General features: G+C 48.1%; 2 protein-coding genes across 2 annotated transcripts in view; one reads left to right on the top strand and one right to left on the bottom strand.

The window, feature by feature from the left end:
- Nucleotides 1-20,436, bottom strand: part of LOC119449591 (GSK3-beta interaction protein) — an 81,493-nt gene that overhangs the window by 29,898 nt on the left and 31,159 nt on the right. The gene's annotated exons all lie outside the window — the stretch shown is intronic.
- LOC119449588 (uncharacterized) overlaps nt 4,004-20,436 on the top strand; it is a 378,080-nt gene continuing 361,647 nt past the window's right edge. The window contains 1 exon segment of the mRNA XM_049665319.1: nt 4,004-4,018. The gene's annotated coding sequence lies outside the window, so the exon portion shown is untranslated.

Genomic DNA, 20,436 nt, shown 5'->3' with positions numbered 1-20,436 from the left:
TTGCCGAAGGAGGCGAAACGGTCCGTGGTAGCGGTGGAGGAGCTTTGTTGTTTTGCCCCTCGCTCGTGAGGGCGTCCACACGTAGACGAATTGCCCCGGGTGAAACACTGCACCCCGCCGTCGGGCGTCGTACGCTTTCTTGTTCTTTGCTTGCTGGCCCCTTTCGCGCTTGGCTACGAGCTCCCGGGCCTTGCGAAGCCTGCGCGATACTGCGTATGCGTCGAAGGCACCGTCGTCGCCACGTTGTAGGTTGAGGCTAGCGTCAATGGGCAAAGTCGGCTCGTGCCCGTGCAACAAGAAAAACGGAGTAAAGCCGGTTGTCTCCTGTTGTGAGGAATTGTAACCGAAGACGACATAAGGGAGGAATTCGTCCCAATCCCGGTGGTTTGTAGAAACATACATGCTGAGCATGTCTGCAAGCGTACGGTTGAACCGCTCGCACAGACCATTCGTCTGCGGATGGTAGGCGGTAGTTGTGATGTGGTTGCTCCCCATTGCTTGAAATATTTCTTCAATTAAATTGTTAACAAAGTGTTTGCCTCGGTCAGTGATTATCTTCGCCGGTGCTCCGTGTCGCAGAACTACTTGCTCCACGAAAGCTTGGGCGGCCTCAGTGGCCGTTGCAGCGGGGCATGCGACTGCTTCTACCCACTTTGTGTGGTAGTCTGTCATCACAAGTACATAGCGATTGCCACGTTTGCTCTTAACAAATGGTCCCAGAAAATCCATCCCGATTTGCTCAAATGGCCGCCCCACTGGAGGTATAGGTTGGAGAAAACCGACGGGTTTGCCGGGTGGGGGTTTTCTCGTCTGGCAGTCTGGGCAGGTCGCTACATACTTTGTTACCTGCGAAAACATTTTCGGCCAGAAGTAACGGCTCCGCACCTTCTCCCAAGTTCGCCGGACTCCGAGGTGACCTGCCGTAATGTCAGTCATGACAATGTCTTAGAACCTCAGTCCTCAAGCTTTTCGGGAGAACAAGCGCCGAGCGGTCTTCGTCGAAGCCCTTGGCTCTTCGGTACAGCACTCCATCAATGAGCCGGAAACAACGTGCTGCTCTTTTCAGCGTTCTTGTGACGGGCGTCTCAGGATTCTCCAAATGCTGTATTATCTGCCTGATCCAAGTGTCCTCTTTCTGCTTTGCACCGACGTCCACATAATCCAGTGCGAGTAGCGGTAGTAAGTTTTCTTCACTAGTCGGCGGGGATCGTGGGGCAGTCGGGAAAGTGTGTCCGCGTTCCCGTTCTTCAATCCTGGGCGGTGCCTCATTGCCATGTCATACTCCTGCAGCAGTAACGACCATCTAATGAGCCGTCCATTCGGATTCTTGACTCTCATCAGCCAAGCTAGACTAGCCTGGTCGGTCACTACGGTGAAGTGGCACCCGAAGATGTAAGGGCGAAACTGTCTGCAGGCGTAAACTACGGCGAGACACTCCTTCTCTGTCGTGCTGTAGTTGCTTTCAGCTTTGTTTAGGTGGCGACTGGCGTAGGCAACGACGCGTTCCTGGGAGCCCTCCTTCTGAACGAGGACCGCGCCAATGCCGTAATCGCAGGCGTCTGTGTGAATTTCTATTTCTTTGCCCGGTTCGAACTGACGAAGCACCGGTGCCGTGGTTAATTTTGCTTTGAGCATTCGCATAGCCTCCTCGCATGTCACATCCCATTCAAAAGTCTCATTTTTCTTAGTCAACGTTGTTAAGGGCCGGGAAATCCGTGCAAAGTCCTTTATGAAGCGCCGGTAATAGTTGCAGATACCGAGGAAGCTCTGTACCTGCTTTTTGCTTTTCGGTGTCGGAAATTTCTCGATGGCGGCTATTTTCTGTGGATCAGGGGTTATAGTGTCGCCAGTAAGTACGTGTCCCAGGTACCTAATTTCCTCGCGGGCAAAGGTGCACTTCTCAGGTTTTAACCTCAAATTAGCTTTTTCTAGGGCAACAAATACCTTCTCGAGATCGGCCAGGTGGGCTGCCATCGTCTTTGAGAAAATAATTATGTCGTCAAGATACGCCAAGCATACCTTCCAGAGTAGCCCACTTAGAACTTTGTTTATCATCCTCTGAAACGTGGCCGGAGCATTACACAACCCTGAAAGGGACAACATTGAATTCATAGAGTCCTCGCCCACATGAAAATGCTGTTTTAGCCTTATCCTCCTCTCGAATTCCAATTTGCCAGTAGCCTGATGTCAAGTCCAATGTCGTGAAGTAGCGGGATCCCTGGAGCACATCAAGAATGTCGTCGATCCTCGGCAAAGGGTGTACGTCTCTCTTCGTGACGGCATTGACTCTTCTGAAATCAACACAGAAGCGCCAGCCGCCGTTCGGCTTCTTTACGAGAACCACGGGTGACGACCAAGGGCTGTTCGACTCTCTGATCACTCCGTCCCGAAGCATTTCATCAACCTGCTGACTAATCACTTCTCTTTCGAAAGCGGAATGTCGGTACGGATGCTGATGAATCGGAGCCGAATCGCCTGTTTCTATGACATGCTCCGTGATGTCAGTTTTTTGGATTGGGTTGTGTTCTCCCGTAAACAAATGGCGGAACTTATTTACAAGTGACAGCAGCTCCTCTCTTTCTGAAGGTTGCAAATGGGCTCCAGTGTCAACTTTGAAGTTGCTGCTACCATCTGTGCAGTGCGGCGCGGTGACGCCTAGTTGCGCGTCATAAATGGACGTAGCCCAGCCAAGCTTGGTGCCGCGATGCAGAATCACTGGCGACATAGTAGGGTTGGCCACGCGGACAATGCCGACCCCACTCAACACATTGGTTACGGTCCGTGCGACCCGCAACCCGTTTCTCAAAGTCACGTTTGGCTCGACAATGTGGACGCCGTCTATAGGAATTTGTACAGGCACAACCGTCTCGGTGCGCGGCTCGAGGCAGATCTGCTCTTGGCACCGCGCGGGAACATCACCGTGTGTGGCACCTTTCGACTCGACTTGAAGATCGAACACTTCCCTACCAACTTGTAGTTTCTCCGTAGAAAAATCAACCAGTAACCGAGCTGCTCGGCAAAATGGGAGGCCACCCAGCAGCTCGTAAGGGCAGTCCTTGACAATTAGAAATTTCTGAGTTATTTGCGTGGCCCCGAATTGAAGAATTATCTCCGCTTCCCCCACGGGCGAGAGGACATTTCCTCCGATTCCTCTTATCAAAATTTTCTTCTCTCTCAATTCTTGAACTGAAGCGATCTTGTGCGCGAGATCTAGGGAAATAACATTTACAGAAGAGCCCGTGTCTACGATTAGTCTGCCGCTTGTTCCGTTCGCCCTGACAGGCACATATATTAGTTGGTTTTCTGACAGTGTGCAGAACAAACGGCCAGGCTGGCCCCCTATGCCTGGCCGTTCCCGTTTCCCGAGTCAAGACGTCGCTCACCGTTACGTCTTCCTCGTCCCTTTGCTGACGGTCCCTTTGCTGATCTTGGTACTGCCTCTGGCACTGACGCGCGATGTGGCCCAGGCGATGACAGTAGTAGCACCGGGGGCGCCCATCGTCACCGCGGGATGTTCTAAGAGGCCACTGTGCAGGCGGCCGGCAGACCTGTGCCTCTATAGCTTTCAACCGGTCGGCGAGTGAGCCAATCGACTCAGCGATGGCCTTCATTTCCATGTTGCCTGTGGAAGTGGCTTGCCGGCAATGGTGGGCGTCCGCCATGCATGTCGACATGGCGTGTTGGTGCTCTCGAACTGGGAAGCTCACCAACGAGGGCTGTGCTGCGGCGGCGACGGCGGCTGAGCCGCTTGGCTCCCCGGGAATGGTCGCTGGCCACGGCTGTGGGCCGGTGGAAGAAAAGTAGCCATTCGAAGGCGTCAAATGGGCACGGGCCATCAAGGCAGCGTGATTTACACGCTGTAGAGTTTGCAAAAACTCCGCGCAACTGGTTGGATTGGCGAGGATCATTTTCTCCAGCGTATCGGCACGAAGTCCGCGCAAAAGATGACGCAAGCGGTCTTCCTCTTTCATGGCTGGGTCCAATCGAGCACAAAGCTGCAGCACGTCATAGTGGTACTGCTCCGGGCTCTCACTCGGCAGTTGCGTTCTGTTTTCTAATCGCAGGTGCGCTATCTCTGCTGCGTGGCGGCTACTGAAGCATGATTTCAGCAGCGCAGCCCACTGTTCCCACGTACTTGGGGGCCGGTCAAAATTTTCGTGGTGTACCATTTTTTTGCGTCGCCTTCTAAAGCCAAATAAAGGAATTTCACCTTGGTGTCATCGTCCCAGGCGTTGAGTGAGGAGACGTGCTCGTAGCAGGTTATCCACTCCGAGACAGATTCTTCGGGAGTGCCTTTGAATAGTGGGGGTCCGATGAAGGGTCTTGATGTCGCAGTAGTTGGAAGGTGGGCCATTGTCGCAGCGTCGTTCGAACCGTTCTGGCTTCTCAGGGTTGGGCTCATCACCGTACCGGGTCTTCGTTACCGCGCAACCTCCACCACTCTGTAGCGTAGAAATGTCGCTACTTGTTCCGCACTGGAGAGATGAGGCGATCACACCGGAGATACATAGACATTTTCCTGATTTGGTTTATTTGAACTTTAGTTACTCGAATTACACTTTTAGGTACTTGCACATTACACAACTATGACATCTCAGCAGCTCTCGCTGCGACCTGCTTGCTCCCTCGGTGTCTCCGGCGCGAACTCCTTCGCCGGGGCCCTCGGAAGCGTCCCAACAACCCGCCAGAGAGCAAACAAAACACCAATCAGAATCCTCGCTGACCGGAACCAATCAGGCCACACAGATTCAAACACGAACAGCCAATCGTGGGCGGGCTTTGCCGGGTTTAAACTTGGTGACAGCAATCGGCCTAAAGAATTATGACTCAAAGCAAAGTAACAATACACAGAAAACTACAGAGACAGCCGTTGGGCTTTTGAAGAGCTAGAGCGAAGAACAACTGTCGGTGTCTAGAAAGAGAAAGTGCACAAAAGAGTCAGGAAGCATTTACCGAGCAGCCTGGGGAATCGGAAGACGGGGCATATGCCGCCAAGTACAAAGACGGCCGACAACGCCGTCACCCAGCCGGACCCTAAGGCGAAACGGGTGGTGCCCAGCCTGAGATTCCCCCAGCTGTCCTACACACTCGAGGCGAAAAGACACTTTGAGAGAAACAAAACGATAAGAAAGAAAAGAACACTCCTGCACAACATAGGCGACGAAGAAACGTAAAGACGAACAGCTAGCTACGCGACACTACGCAACAATATACTAGCCCGCGCCAGCATAGTATTTGCTTTTCTGCGGTTTCAGCGGAACGTAACACCACACAAAACAATTTATTTTAACAATCGCCATGTATACGTAAACATTTTCGAGCTTAGAGCTTGATTTAGGAGACGCTGTTCGTGACCCAAGCGTAGCAGTCCTACGAGGTGCAAAAAAACGTACACGTGCGTTTTGTGGCACGCTGGCACAAGACACCTCACAAACTCGCTGTGCATGCTCGCGTGCGATGCGCCAAAAGACGGGCCCCTTTGTGCGCGGCCCGCTTGTGTACCTTTGTGGCTTTCCGACATCCGGAACATCGAGCGCTTCTTGTCGAAAGCTCGCGAAGCGACGTGGTAAACAACTCCTCGTGTTTCGGCCGCTTTCCGCGAGCATGCCCTCCTCCCACGATGCGCATACCGCTCGAACACAACCACGCGTCCGCCCGCGCTTCTACGTCATTCATCGCTGTCGAGCGGGTCAGGTATACAAACGGCAGCTCGCCTACGCCGCGCTCGAAATAGTCTCCCCCGCGAACTATACGGTGAGGCTCGGACGCGCTAAAAGACCGAATGACGTGTTGCGCCGACCGCGTTGCTGACGCGCGATGCTTAGTTCATTCGCCTAACTATAACGTAACTATGCAACACTTTACTGAAAACAAGAGACGCGTGGCACTGCCAAAACAGTGTTATACCTCACTTTACTTTATTTTCCTCTTTAACCCTGCAAAACCTAAACGCTGTTCCACTTAACGGAAAATTAGAACGAATCGTTCGCGTTTATATCTAGGATGACAGATAAGTTCAGCGGAAGCCCTCAAGATGGAGAAAGATTCGTGAAAGTGAAGATTGCCATCCATCCGACTGTATAGCACGATGTTAAAAAAAAATTTAAAAAGTTCTATCTGGCTTTGGGGAGCACATTGGTAAAAAAAAAAATATGGCAATGGCAGTTTCGCCCGCACCCGTGCTATCGCCCGCACCCGATGAACCCGTGCTATCGTGGTTCATCAAGAATGTTCCAGGTTGAAGAGCCTATGAATTGAAATGTGTCTAGACTATAACTACAGTATAATATCCTTGGGAAACGAAAAGCGATGGCCAGCCGATCATATTGCAATGTGAAATGACGACCAGAGGGAAGCTGTCTTTGCCGTTAACTATTTTATGTAATAAAGAAGCGGTGTTGTACGTCTTCAGATCACAAAATACCGAGAGTGTCTCAAGTTTTAAATATATCTCAATTCTTAGAGCATGCATAATGGCCGTTATGATATATTAGGAAGGGCTCCCTTTTGCAAAATAAGCATAACTGATCGCTCATTGTTATGTGTAACGCCATAGGGAATACAGTAATCGATTTGAGAGTGAATAAGCGTGTAGTAAAGGTTGTTAAGTATGGGGGGCAGAAATAAAGCTACCGACATATATGTACAGTACACGCAAACCGTATCACGCCTTATGAACCACAGAATGTGCGTGAAGGCTAAATTTCATGTGGATGTCAACGTTATTCACATCAACAAATTTTGTTGGTTAGAGTGTCTTACAGGGTGCACATGATTATTACAAACTAAATTTCTGATATGTTGGCGTACGGAAATTACACTATGCTTATTTACCGAAGGTTATTGGAAATGCGGCTTGGACGTTTCTTCATGTCCTGTGTAGTTATGCCTTAATTTCGTTATTTTCCCGTGTCAGCCTCAATATATTGCTATATGTGCGCATTGTTACGGGCCATTCACGTACACTGAATAGGTTCTCAGCAAGAAAATGAAAAGGGCGATCGACAAGACGTTCATCTGAATGCTGCCGGATTCATTTCGACCACCTGGGTTTCTGAAACCCGCACCCAACGCATGGAACACGGGGACCCGCGAAATCGAGCTCGATAGCCCTTGCAACGCCATAGCCAGTGGGCTATCGGGGTGATTTGTCACATATTTAATCATCGAATTCCTTTGACGAACCCTCAACATGTGACCGTCGTCGTTCTCAAGCCGCCGCTGTCATTGTCACCAAATCGTCATCATCATCATCATAATCAACATCATCATCGTCGTCGTCGTCACCCTAACGTTGTCTCATCATCGTCGTCATCGTCACCCTACTTGCAATAGGGTCAGCTGCCGAAAATAACCGCGAAGTTGTGCTTCTCGCATTTCAAAATATGCTTGGCCCGTTGAAAAAAATCCAATCACTATATCGGGTGTTTCAGCTAAGACTTTCAAAAGTGTTTAAAAGGTTGCCTGTGGCAGATAGCACATTCTAGTACGTGATCGAACTAGTCTACTCGAAGAGGCGAACTATAATTGCACAAAAAAAATTGAAATGCATAATCGACTAATTAACAAAAAATCACTAATTAAGTTTTTAACTGATTGCCTTATGGCCCATTTTGCAATTGACAAATTCTAGCCGTGGAGTTAAGAAAGTAACTGGAACGCCGATGAATTTCTCCGCAAACTTCGGGAATTAATATCTCGAAACTGGTGGATCCGCCTTGCGAACTGCACGGCTAGAGTTTGTAAATTGCAATATGAGCCATAAGGTAATTTGTTAAAAACTTAATTATTGAATTTTTGATAATTAGTAGATTATGCATTTCAATTTCTTGTGCAAGTAATGTCCGCCTCTTCGAGTAGACCAGCTCATGGACTAGAATTGTGCTATCTGCCACAGGCAACCTTTAAGAATTTTTGAAAGTGTTCGCTGAAACACCCGGTATACTACGTATATGTTGTTCTGTTCTCAAACCACCAAGCCTAACTTCTGTCCCTTTGGAAAACGACTGTTCCTGCCAGACATGGGCACGCTTTGCTTTGTGCCGTTGTTTCTTTCAATTCCTTTCGCGCGCTTCCTCATTCCAGGTCGTTTCACGCCTGCTTGAATTGTGCATCGCCCCGAATAGCGCGCGCTATGCCAACCGCCACGCGAAAGGAGTCAGACTGTGTAATCGCCAAAAGTCGAGCGCAGTGGCACGATTCTCTCTCTCTCCTCGATTCACAAAGAGCCACCGTCTGCGTACGTGCTGGTGCTTATAGAATGCGCCACAAAAAAAAAAGGCCACACCACGCTTTCGCTTTCTTCTCCTACTTCTCCAACCTGCCCTTTTTTTTTTTTTTTTTTTTTTTTTTTTCCTGTCCGCTCGCAACTCCTGCACATTCCCACGAGCGGTCACCGATTCTTCGTCCACAAACGTGGTTGTTGTCTGGTGCCCTTCTAAACCGGACGCGAAAGAAAGCTAGATAAAGAGATGGAAAAAAAACTCAGGGGTATAAGTGTGGGTTAAAAGCGTGGCCAACTGCGTTCCGTATCGACGGCGGAACCGAATCGCCTGGCTCCCTGTTTTGCCCGGGTACAGTGGCTAGCCACTGTAGCCCGGGACCGCGGAGAAGTGGAAAAACCGAAAAGAAGAAAATAATGGAAGAAGCTAAGAAAGAATGACTGAAAGAAGAACGAATCCATGGAAGAAAGGACGAAATATACTTAACGATAGAAATTAGCAACGAATTAATGGAAGAACGAAAGAATGAATGAAAGGAAGGGGAAGGACAAGGAACGAACGAAGAACGAAAGCGTGAATGAAATAAAGGAAAAAACGACAGGCTATATGAATTAATTGAAGGAAGAACGACAGAACGATTTGTTTAATAGTAAAATGAAAGGAAGAAAAAAAAGTGAACGAATGAATTTAAAAAAAACGAAGGTGTAAATCAATCAATCAATCCAAGGAAGTACTAATGAAAAACACGAATGAAAGAAAGCAACGAGAGAATAAATTAGTGAAACGAAAAACGAAAGAACAAATAAATCTGCGAAAGCAAGAAAGGAAAAGAAAGAAAGAAACAGGAGAGCTGGTACGGACAGGTTGAAGTAAGAAGTCAAGTGAAAGTGAACGGGGCAATACTAAAGCAACACGATGGAAAAGCAAGAGCCTTGGACTCGGTTCGCAGTTATGAGGGCAGAGAATAATAGACGTACCACAATGACCTCCCAGAAGGATATAACAAGCGGTGGCCACCAGACGAAATCAAAGCGGCACGATAGTCTCGCACGTATAGGAATGCTCAGAAGGCGGGCAGACGGCACTTGGAAAATGAAGAAAAGAGAAAGGAAAGAAATAAAATAAGGCTCGAACGAGGGAGTGAAAGCGAGAAAGATAAGTTTAAAATAAAGGAACGAAAAGGAACTCGAACACGAACAGGAAGTAGAGCACGCGATTCACACTGCAGAATGGGCCGAGAAACTGGAGAAGTCGCCCCAGTGTGAACGGTGTTTTGTACGCGCGTAAAAGCAAACAAGCGGGCGGGGAAAACGAAGTTTCGAGCACGTCTGGCGAAAGTGGAGTGGAAAGAGTGTTTCTAAAAGCAAGTGTTGCACGTTTGTAAAAACGTGAAGGCGAAAGCCTGCCAGCTGTGGAAGAAGACGACGACGAACGCGCGAGCAGTGGCACGAACGCGAGGGGCAGTATGGGAACGCTGGAATGATCAGCGGCATCGGAGCCAGCTGTGGAAGAAGACGACGACGAACGCGCGAGAAGTGGCACGAACGCGAGGGGCAGTATGGGAACGCTGGAATGATCAGCGGCATCGGAGCCAGCTGTGGAAGAAGACGACGACGAACGCGCGAGCAGTGGCACAAACGCGAGGGGCAGTATGGGAACGCTGGAATGATCAGCGGCATCGGAGCCAGCTGTGGAAGACGAAGACGACGACGAACGCGCGAGCAGTGGCACGAGCGCGTCTCTGTGACCACGTGACGTGTGCAATCGGGCACGCACTAGGCCCACCTTTAGTAAGCCCCAACCGTGGAGCAGCCGTGGCTTCAGTCAGGAAGCATGCGAGAGTCTCGTTTTCAGTATTAATACTTTGGGACCCTCGTCTGTTGATCTACCAATGTTTTGCATATAAACAAACTTCAACTTCGTCTCGCACCGCGGAGGCCAGGGTTCGATTCCCACCCAGACCGAAATTTACCAAATTGTCTTTTCAAGGCCATTAATTCACTTTGTTTACAGGAACCTCCCTGAGAAATGTGACGTCATTCCGAGCATTTTAGACGTGTTTTACTAGTTACGGCGTCGGCCATTTCCGTCATGGCACAGTTTCGCCAAGGTCACGGGAAGGTCACGCCAAGGGCCTAAGGCTTTCGCCTTAATAAAATGCGGGAAAGAGAAAAAGTGGGGAGGGCGCGAAGGGAAAGCAAAGCGGCGTGTCTCTGCTAAAGACATTCAAATGAGTTCGTGCTATCTGTGAGGGAGGTGGGTGTGGGGAGGTGTTAGAGGTGGATATACATCAGATCGCACTACTGCTGAAACAAGAACAAAAAAAAGAACTAGACTGAGCAAGTCAAAAACTAAACGAAAGAAAGTGAGACCGTTGAGAGGATGGATCACGCCGCGGCGAGCTCGCAGAAGAAGACGCGGCAGGTGAGTTTCTCTTCCGCTCGTAGACGTTTTCTAGCCGTCTTCCAGAGGAGATCAAACAGAGAGAGCCCGCCGCTTACAGCGCCGCCTGCGGTTTGCCCTCCTATAATAGCAGTATAGCCGGGTTCTTGACAATGGTGATGGAGCGGGTACCCCTACCCCCTCCCATGGCAGGAGCGGTTCCTTTCACGGGCCGCGATGTCTTTTCCTATACGAAAGGGGCTATATGAGGCAACAAGCGGTCACGGTGCTTAGGCATTGTGATGCCGGCTGCCATTTTGGTCTCTCTTTTTACGTTGTTTTTTTTTCACCCCCTTTGTCGTTCACTGGAGCTCAAACCGAAGCAAGCGCGGCGTGAACGAGATCGCTTTCTGCGGCGGCGTGGGGTTTCAAAACGGCGACGGCGGACCGCGAGGCTGCGCTCGAGTTGCACCTCCTCGCGACGTGCCGAAAAGAACTCTAGGGGAATGAAGGAGTGCGAGCGAGTGCGCTTGAGGTGGCGGCGAACCGGAACAGGGTAAAGTTGAGCGGGTGGGGTCACGTGTTCTCCGTATATCCTGTATGCTGCCGTGCGTGTGCCACAACTCGACCAAGTTGGTCTCCGAGCTCTTTACGTCGAGAAGAAACTCCGAATAGGCTAAGTTGGTTCTTCGAGAATGAAAGTTTTCGTCGAGAACCAGACGAGGACGTGATGAATTGCACGCAAAAGCAGCATCAACGCTCACTTGCAACTTAATGTTTATTCGTTTAAGGCTAACTATATGCAGTGGTGTAACTGCGGAACTGAAATAAATCTTTGAAACTTCATTTTCTTACCCCAGTTCTTGCGTCGTTTCGTCGTTGGAAGTTTAGTGATAACACTTTTTTTTTATTAGTCAATAAATGTGTCCCTAACATTTCTATATCTAATGATAGACCAGTCCATGGTTTAAGCAGCGATTGGGAAGTTTAACAACAAGAAATAAATGCTAGCAATAGGGGCGCTGAAGCCGGTTTCTATATTCCTTGTTCTTCGCCTTTACACTCAAGGAGTCTCTTAAAACATGCTATTTCATTCGCTTATACCGCGAAAGAGAAACATTCTCACCAAGATCTGCCATCGCTGCTGAAAGGTAGCTAAGGAAAACTTTGGGAAGAAATCTACACCGCGTCTTATTGTTACTTATAAAACACTGAAAAGACAGAAACCAAGCATATCTTTTCAGAATAGCGGTACGAGAATGTATTGAATGTATTTTTTCTTTCTGTGTTCATTTGAAAAATATTCAAGTGCACCTGTTCCTCCGGAACGCCCATATTTGTTACTTGCTTCCTCAATAATCTTATGGCGTCGACTTCTTTTGTTGTAGTTAGCACTAATTGAAAAATCCCCCGTCCTCTCTATAATCTAATTCAACATGTCGAGAAAGTATTTGTATTTTAGTCAGCTTCCCAGAAACTATAAAATTGGAAAGATTATCGTCGTATTTAACACGGGAAGTAACACGTTGGCCTGGATTTATCGCAAATTACTTCAAGATATGATGCTTCCCACATATTGTATCAAATATTCGTTTCACCCTAGCCAACAAGGTTTCAGAAAAGTGTTACAATGTGATGCACAACTTCTATTACTCAGGGCCAGACTTATGCACGTGTAACGAATTACATGTAGTTAATCACTTTTTGGTAATCTTGTAATTTAACGATTACTTTGTTTACTCGGTAACGGTCCCTGCAATTCAATTACTTTCTTCAGTAACCAATTACATGTAACCAGTTACATTTTTGACGAAACAAGCTCTGACAGGCAACGCAGCTTTCAAGAACGTAAATTTGGAGGGAATTACTGAGTCCAAAGGAATGAAAAACATGTACATGTTACCTCTTTCCTAGAATTAGCATCCTGCAGCTAAGTCTGGATCCCCTGAATCTGGCAGGCTTTGATATTTGCACACTTCTCTTGGAAGTCCGACTTCCGAGTTTTTCTCGTATAATACATTTCGCTCCCTCTCTTCTGGAAGCGCTTATAGGCGGCCTTCATAGGTGATAAGAGCGGCTGCTGAATTATTCTTCGCTTTAGTGCAGCCTATTGCTTCGCTGATATAGACAAACATTGTTGGCAGGTAAACTTATACGTTTCTATTCGTTTGACATTACGTGACTCGTATACACCTATTTTTGGGAGTGTAACACGCGAGCAATATTTCTAGGGCTGCATAATATACAGCATTCATATCGTATTAAATTTCAGATTTCGGTACTTTCCCCGGGAAATAATTATTAATGGTAAACGATTACGTTTTACAAAGAAGTAATTGTATTTGTAATCGGTTACTTTTTTGTCAGTAACGTGTACAAGTCTGCTCAGGACAGACCTGCACGTTAAGCTGGACTTGAACCAAGAAGCAGGTAGCATCTTCCTTGGCTTCTCAAACGCTTTTGATTGTGCACTCACTGTCACCTCTATACCCAGATCATTATCCCTAACTTAAACCCAATCACGCAATCAACATACTATCGTCTTCAGCAGAGAAACAGAACTCATTTCTATACGCTTAAACACATCTCGCTTCGGCTCGCACAATCGGGGCGGAATAGTTTTTGTACTCTCCCGTTAATTCGACACTTGATTCGAATTATTTCAAAGGTCGCTATGGTGTTGGGCTGCTAAGCACGAGGTCGCGGGATCGAATCCCGGCCACGGCGGCCGCATTTCGATGGGGGCGAAATGCGAAAACACCCGTGTACGTAGATGTAGGTGCAGGTTAAAGAACCCCAGGTGGTCCAAATTATTCCGAAGGCACACTACGGAGGCACACTACGGCGTGTGCCTCATAATCCGATCGTGATTTTGGCACGTAAAACCCCATTACCCTTTTTTTTTTTTCTTCGAAAGGTCGCATTGGCACACAGCAGCAACATGAACGCATTAAATCAATTTTCTTGCTTCATTTTTAGCTTGTAATGTCTTTTTTTTCGGGGGGGGGGGATAGGGGGAATGGGGGAGGGGGGGGGGGGGTAGAGCGCAACTCGATCAGCACTTGCCGAAGAGCGCCGTGCACATGTTTCAACGTTGCCGAAGCGTTGGACTGACAAGAAAAGTAAACGTATGGAAGTTATAACACAAAAATTAAATCGGAAGTGAAGTAAAGCAGCTTCACACCAAGGGAAACAGTGGTGCCGACTGCTGAATTTCTGCGCGCCTCAGGGGTCACCGGTGGGAGTCGGGTCAATCGGGTTCGGGGTTGAATCAATCGGTGCGGCATGCTTTCACGTTCGAAGTGAACGATTTAATCCTTCCGTAGCAACGTACAGTTTATCGTCGGGGCTATCCAGTACGCTAGAATTAAGCAAAAGAAGTCGAATATAACGGAGGTCGAATGAACGGGAGTGAATGGTTTTTTTTTTTTTTTTTTAATGCTAGGTTCTTACACCCTCACTTACAAGTTACCGAAATGTGTTTCGAAATGAAACAAAGGAACACAACACTTTTTGCATCTACTTATTTAACTACCACATACAACACCAACGATGCGGCACCATCTTGGTTTCTTTTTATTTTATCATTTATATGCTCGCAAGAGTGCACGTAAGTATTCACGTATACACGAACCTTTTAGAATTATCTGTTATATTAAAATTTTGCAAGCTTAAACTAAACATTCCACAATTTTGTCTTGCACACGTCTGGCTTTTACTTCTTTTTTGTGCATACATGTCCGCGTATATGAACTGAGCGCGTCCGAGGCGCATTTCTTTCTTCACTGTTTTTTACCGTTCTTTTTTACTGCTCTGAGAGAACTGTTTCACAACTCTGAGCTAGACGAGACGAATTCGAGGCTTTTAATTCGCCGCCTACCCTATTTCGCGCACGGATATCTTTACGCCGCTCGCCGAGCTCGACATCCAAATAGTTTGGCGACACTCCGTGGTCATCAACCTACTTTTTACAGCACCCCCAGATAAGATCCTGCACGCTCTTTGACGGCTGCCATATGTAACATGGGTTTCTCTATACGATGCATGTCTCAAAGCATTAAAAGTAGAGGATTCGAAACGAAATGATGAACGAACTTTGTGAGAAGCCGCAGACACGATTATACGGCATCTGTCGCGATACGTGAGGTGACAAGCTCCCGTGCCTGGTTCGACGGGGGACAATCGATCCTGTCAGTCTGTTGTAGTCAGGTTCCATACATTCTTTTTTGTCCTACCATATCGCGGTTTACATCAAGAAACTACCAATACAGATATAGTTAGTGTGAATGGTTAGGGGCCTACAACAGAACTAGCATCTAGACAAGATCTAAACCGTCTTTACGCGTATAATAATGCAACAGAGTGCGAAAGAGAAGAATGCGCAACCGACCTGTCTGGCATTATAAAAAAAGAAATTCGGTTTATTTATTTGTTATTTAACAGAAAAGAAAAGCAAAATTCGGGACATGGGCCGTCCACACTGGTTCAAGTCGGGACGTTCACTCAAAGGTCGGGACGGTCCCGCTAAATTTGGCAAAGTTGGCAACCATATCTCGCACCCGGAGCAACCTGATGGCGGCGACAAAGGGTGGGAGCTCGTCGACTTTTCGTATAATTGATATCGCAATAAAACGTTCCCGATAATAGGGATGCATTAAATGCATACATTTTGAGAAAATCGATTAAGGACTGTGTCGCGTGAAATAAAATAGTAATGAAAAGGCTAAAATGCCTTTGTGGCGGGTCCCCCATGGTACGAGAACGCGTTCAAGGCGTGCATCGCGACCATCGCGACGGAGGTTTAAGAAATTTACCTTTAGGCTCAGGCTTTTATCATGAAGGCAGATCGCAGATGCCTGTCTGTAAGGGGAGGTGTCAGTGCAGGTTGGTAGTAGTTTGCGATAGTGTGTGCGCTTCTCGAGAAATGATTTCTCTTTTTTGTTTTTGCTTTTCTGTTTGTTTAACTTTTGAGCAAAACAAGATCAAGCCACAGGCTGCACGAAAACACCTCGGCGGCTTTTCTCGGTATGTGACTGTCAAAAATAAATTTGCACCTAGAGCTACAGTCCACAAGATGTTCTTCCACAGCTATTACCCGCGCGCCAGCTTGACACTGCCACCCGCCTATTATACGTCTCATCGTTTAGTGATCATCGTCACATGGTTGTGATTTTATACAGCCTCGCTCTGAAGGCCCTGCCATCTGACTTTCGTTCTCAGGACTTCTCAAGAATCGATCTACCGTCCCGGTGCTGATGTGGCAATCGAAAACAACGCTCCGATTAACATAACCTGAAACGTCACTTTTGCTGCATTTATTTCACTGCGACCCCTGTTAATTGCTCGAGCTTGCTTCGTTTTCTCCATCCATTCATCCTTTCAGTATCAACGACGTCATCGCCAAGTCGTCCTTATTGTGTTGTCGTCATACCGCCTCCTTATCCTCAACTTCGTCCTCGCCACACGACGAAAAAAAAAAAAAAAGCGAAACTTTGCCGACTACACTCACTGCAAGGTTCGCGCTGCTGCCAATCCGAACACCGGTAAACCGGCTTACACGTATAGCACGACATTTTGTCCCGCAATGTAAAATATAGTGTCAATTCGCCCCTCTCTGTCCTGCCTAAACGAACAGTCAATCGCGACGCGTCTTGCGCGACGTGTCACACGCACGTCTCGCACAGAAAGGAGGTTGAGAATTCCTCAAGGCGTCTCAAAAAGCCTTAAGTGCCGCTCGCGCACCGAGTATAGTTTTCAGTGTTGCAAGATGTGTATATTGTGGCTTTCAAGGTCCTTCTCGCATATCGTCGATTTGTGGAGTGTAGGCTGGTGCCTGTGCAGTTCTCACGTACAATTTTATACACTCGATAGAGTAAATCTTACGTATTAAAAGAACTATTGTGGCCTAATATACAGTTATAGAGCATCGGGCTGTTTTGCTGCGAGAGACCCAGGTTCAGTCCCGCCATGGGGAGCGTGACTATTTCAGTTTCTGTGGTGAGCTACTCGGCGAAGACAACGGCAGCCACTGACCCCCAAAAGTCCGGCAGCGCTCGCCAAGAAAGCGTCGCTTAAAAAATAATACAGTCGAACCCGGATATATCGAATCTGAAGGGGATCACAAAAAAAGTTCGATATATCAGTAATTCGATATATAAAATAAAAATTACATACAAAAATTTCCAGGTGGATTTTACTACTGTTCGTTGTACACAACAATTCGTTATATGTGAGTTCGATATATCCGGGCTCGACCGTAATAGTTTGACACGTACACGGGCACGCACTTTCCTCGTCGCTCTGGTTTCTTTAGCGCGTGAAAGATCGAAACAAAAGGGCATGCAGTTTATGCATGCGGAGCTCGTCACTTCCGAAGCATTACCGAATTCCAAGTGCGGTACTCCCGTTTCACCGAAGGCAAGTGCGAGTTCTCCATAATGACTGAATCCGCCTTTTTTTTTTTTTTTTTTCTCGAATGCTCTTAAAACTCATACAAGCACCGTTCTCGAGAGAGGGCAAACAGTGCCCGCACTTTCCGAGAAGGCGCAGCCAAATCAGGCGCTTAAGAGTAGAGATGGAAGAGGAGGAGAATTAAACGCCTTCGCCGGCGCGCGCCCTTCTCTCCCTTTAACGTCCTTATAAAGAAGCAAGTAACGAAGCCGCGAATCGCTATTAGTGCGAACGTCGGCAGCAGTCGTTGCTCGCGGCTGGCTCTGTCGGCAGGGCAGCTCGATTTGAGAGTTAAAACGGCGAGCGAGCTGTGGCTGCTGCTGCCGCCGACGCCTTCTCGTGCAGCGCGGTTTTTTCCCCCTGACGATTGCACTTTCCCAGAAAGCCGCCGGATTGGGCGAGTGAGAAGGAAGGGGAGATGTGTGTGTGTGTGTCTGTGTGTGGTATTTGTATGTGTATGTGTGTGCATAGTGGCAGAGAGAGAGAGAGAGAGATAAAGGGCTATTTGCGAGAAGGGAGAAAGAGAGAGAAATGGGGGCTGTAGAGATTGAGAGAAAGATAGAGAGCTAGATGGGGAGAAGAGAGAGAAAGGGGCTAGAGAGAGAGAGGACTAGATAGATGAAAGTGGAAATATAAATGGGGCTCTGAAATATATGGAGAGAAGGCTAGATAGAAAGAGAGGATAAATAAAGAGAAATAAAGCAGGCTTAGATGTAGATCAAGAGAGAGGCTTGATGGCGAGAATGAGGAGAGAGAGATAGGTGGTTAGGACATTGTTAAAGAAAGAGAGAGGGCTAGATAGAGAGAACAGAGAAAAGGAAAGAGAGAACGACGGCTAGAAGCATAGAAAGAGGTAAGCGTCAACTGAGAGGAAGCGGGGAGGTCTTCGACATTAGCGACGTATAAATAGGATAAGCGGAGGGATGAGTGAGCGACGAACGGCGAGCGGCGAGCTCGAGAGTTCGCGCTCAAGCTCTGGCGCTCCACCGGTAGCACGCTGCCGAACGAAGGCGCGCGCTGTTAGAATTTCGCAGTGTGAAAGAGAAGCTAACGCACGTGCGGACGGCGGCAGTAGTGTTGCGGCGCGCATTTCTGTGTCGAAACGGTCCTGCCGCCAGGAGGGGGAGTCGCGACCACGGCGCGAGGAGCGCTGCTTGCAGCACCCTCTCGTGTCGCCAGTGCGGCGCGTGTGTATTTTAACTCTCGGCCGAGGCATTCATTACAGCGAGATTGAAAACCAGAGACGGACGAACTCTCGAATCTGATGAAAAGCCACTTCGTTTCTGTTATCGCACCCGGTTCGAACTCGACGTGTCCCCCCCCACCCCTCCTCCTACTCTCCGCTTCGTCCCCGGCACCGACGCTCAGAGTTTGCAGTACTATTGCGCATAAAAGCGTCTGACCTTTTGTGAGCTGCTTCTTGCTTCATTTAGTCTATTCATCCTATTCGGCGAGGCGTCTAACGAATGTTGAATCTTGCTTGATTTTGGTCCAAAAAGCTTCGATGCAGCGTGCGGTTCTGTACAGTCTTCACCGAATGCGCCCGTGGAGCCGGAAGATGACGGTAACGCAACACTCACCGTTTCGTGTATTCAAATGCTTCCGAGACAGGACATAGCGCGCTATGTACCTATATGCCCCCCTTCCAAACTCTCAAATTAATATTTGCGCGTCATTCGGATCGGCCGGTAAGTCCGCTGGATGATAACGCAAGCAAGGAGAAGTCCTGCAAACCGTCACTGGACAAATGTGTGGGACTCGGCACTAGCACGTCGAAATGCGACAGGCGCTTGCGCATGGCCTCTGAGATTTGCGGGCGCCGGCTGGTTTCGCTAATCAACCGGTGCGCGCAAATCTCAGAGGCCATGCTCAAAACATGCAGTTTCATTCAAAAATCCGTACAGTGAACTCTGGCGCTTGTGTCTAATGAAGCTGCAAGCGTGGCGGTTCATCCAGCGTAGGAATGATGGACGGCACATGGATTTGACTAAACTTCTTCCTTCTGGCTTCAAAAGACTTTACGACTTCGCAAATTGCTCATTAAAAAAAAAGAACACTGTGTTATAAATGCAACGATTCGCGACGGTTACGCATGCATGTGCGCGGAGACGTATCGCCATTTTGCGTTTAGAAAACTGCGATCGCTTAGAAATTCAGAAGATAAAGCGTACAAAAAGAAAGCCGCAACACCAACTGTAGCCTCAAGGAGGAAGATTAGACAAATTCACGTCCTACCCTTCGTTCCCATCGTGGCTGAACGATGGCATCGCGAGATTTTCCCCTAGCGATATTTTGTAGGAAACTCCGTGGCGCAGGACCATAGCGCTTCATGTTAATTTTTCTACGGAAAATGTTGGCCTATATCCCTTCATTAAGCAAGAGAATATGGGATACTACGCGGATGTGTGGAAACATTGCCCCTTTAGCTTTTTTTCTTCTTCTCTTTAATCTAACCAGTTGTTGTCGTCTCAAGCTTGCTATACGGTAATGATGAGCCTCAGTTACGCTGTAATTTCTGGCCTCGCGTTGTCTCCACGAACATTACAAATCAATTACCTCATTAATATTTTAAGGTACCCAGCCATAGTGCAAACCATTTTCCGTTTCCTTTTCTATTTATTTGTCGTCCGCTGCTGACTCTTTTTACAACGTATATGAAGTTTGTATATGCAGCATGCAGTTTACTTTCTTGGACTTATCCATTCTCCTTATCCTAAGCAAACCTTCACGCCGAACACTTTCTATTTCTATGGTTCTATGTGTCAAACTCACGATATGATTATGAGACGCGCCGTAGTGCAAGGGGGGGGGGGGGGGGGGGGGGGGGGGGGGGGCTACGGATTAATTCTGACCAGCTGCAGGGGTTCTCTATAACGTGCACCTAAATCGAAATACAAAAGCGCTTTTGTATCGTATCTCCCATTGTTTCTTTACGTTTTTGTATTGTTTACGTTTTTGTATTGTAGCCCCCATCGAAACGTGGCCGCCGCTGCCGGGGTCGAACCCGCGCCGGATCGAGCTCAGCAGCGCAACCCCATAGCCAATAAGATGCCGCGACGGGTTCCAAAGCCTTATCCAATCTTTTCTTGAACGTCCACTTTATTAACGCGATAGCGTTAAGGATCCCCACGTCGCAAGACATCCGGTGTCGGCGCGCGGCGCCGACCATCTTGTGAGCGAAAAATCCTTCCGAACCACGCAGTTCCTCCTCGCGCCGGCGCAGAGGCGCTGGTGAACCAACTGAATTTCTCAAAGTAAAATCTGTCAGAAAAAAAATTACTCCATCTCCCGCTAAAGGGAACCATGTGTGGATGTGAAGCAGCGGGGAGATCGTTAGCTGAGCGGAGATGGTTTCGCGGCAGCGGCCCGAGCGCTCATCGCG

This window comes from Dermacentor silvarum, chromosome 4 (assembly GCF_013339745.2).
Source record: "Dermacentor silvarum isolate Dsil-2018 chromosome 4, BIME_Dsil_1.4, whole genome shotgun sequence".
NCBI classification, from domain to species: Eukaryota; Metazoa; Arthropoda; class Arachnida; order Ixodida; family Ixodidae; genus Dermacentor; species Dermacentor silvarum.
The sequence above is the reverse complement of the archived record's forward strand: the minus strand, read 5'-3'. Positions and strand labels throughout refer to the sequence as shown.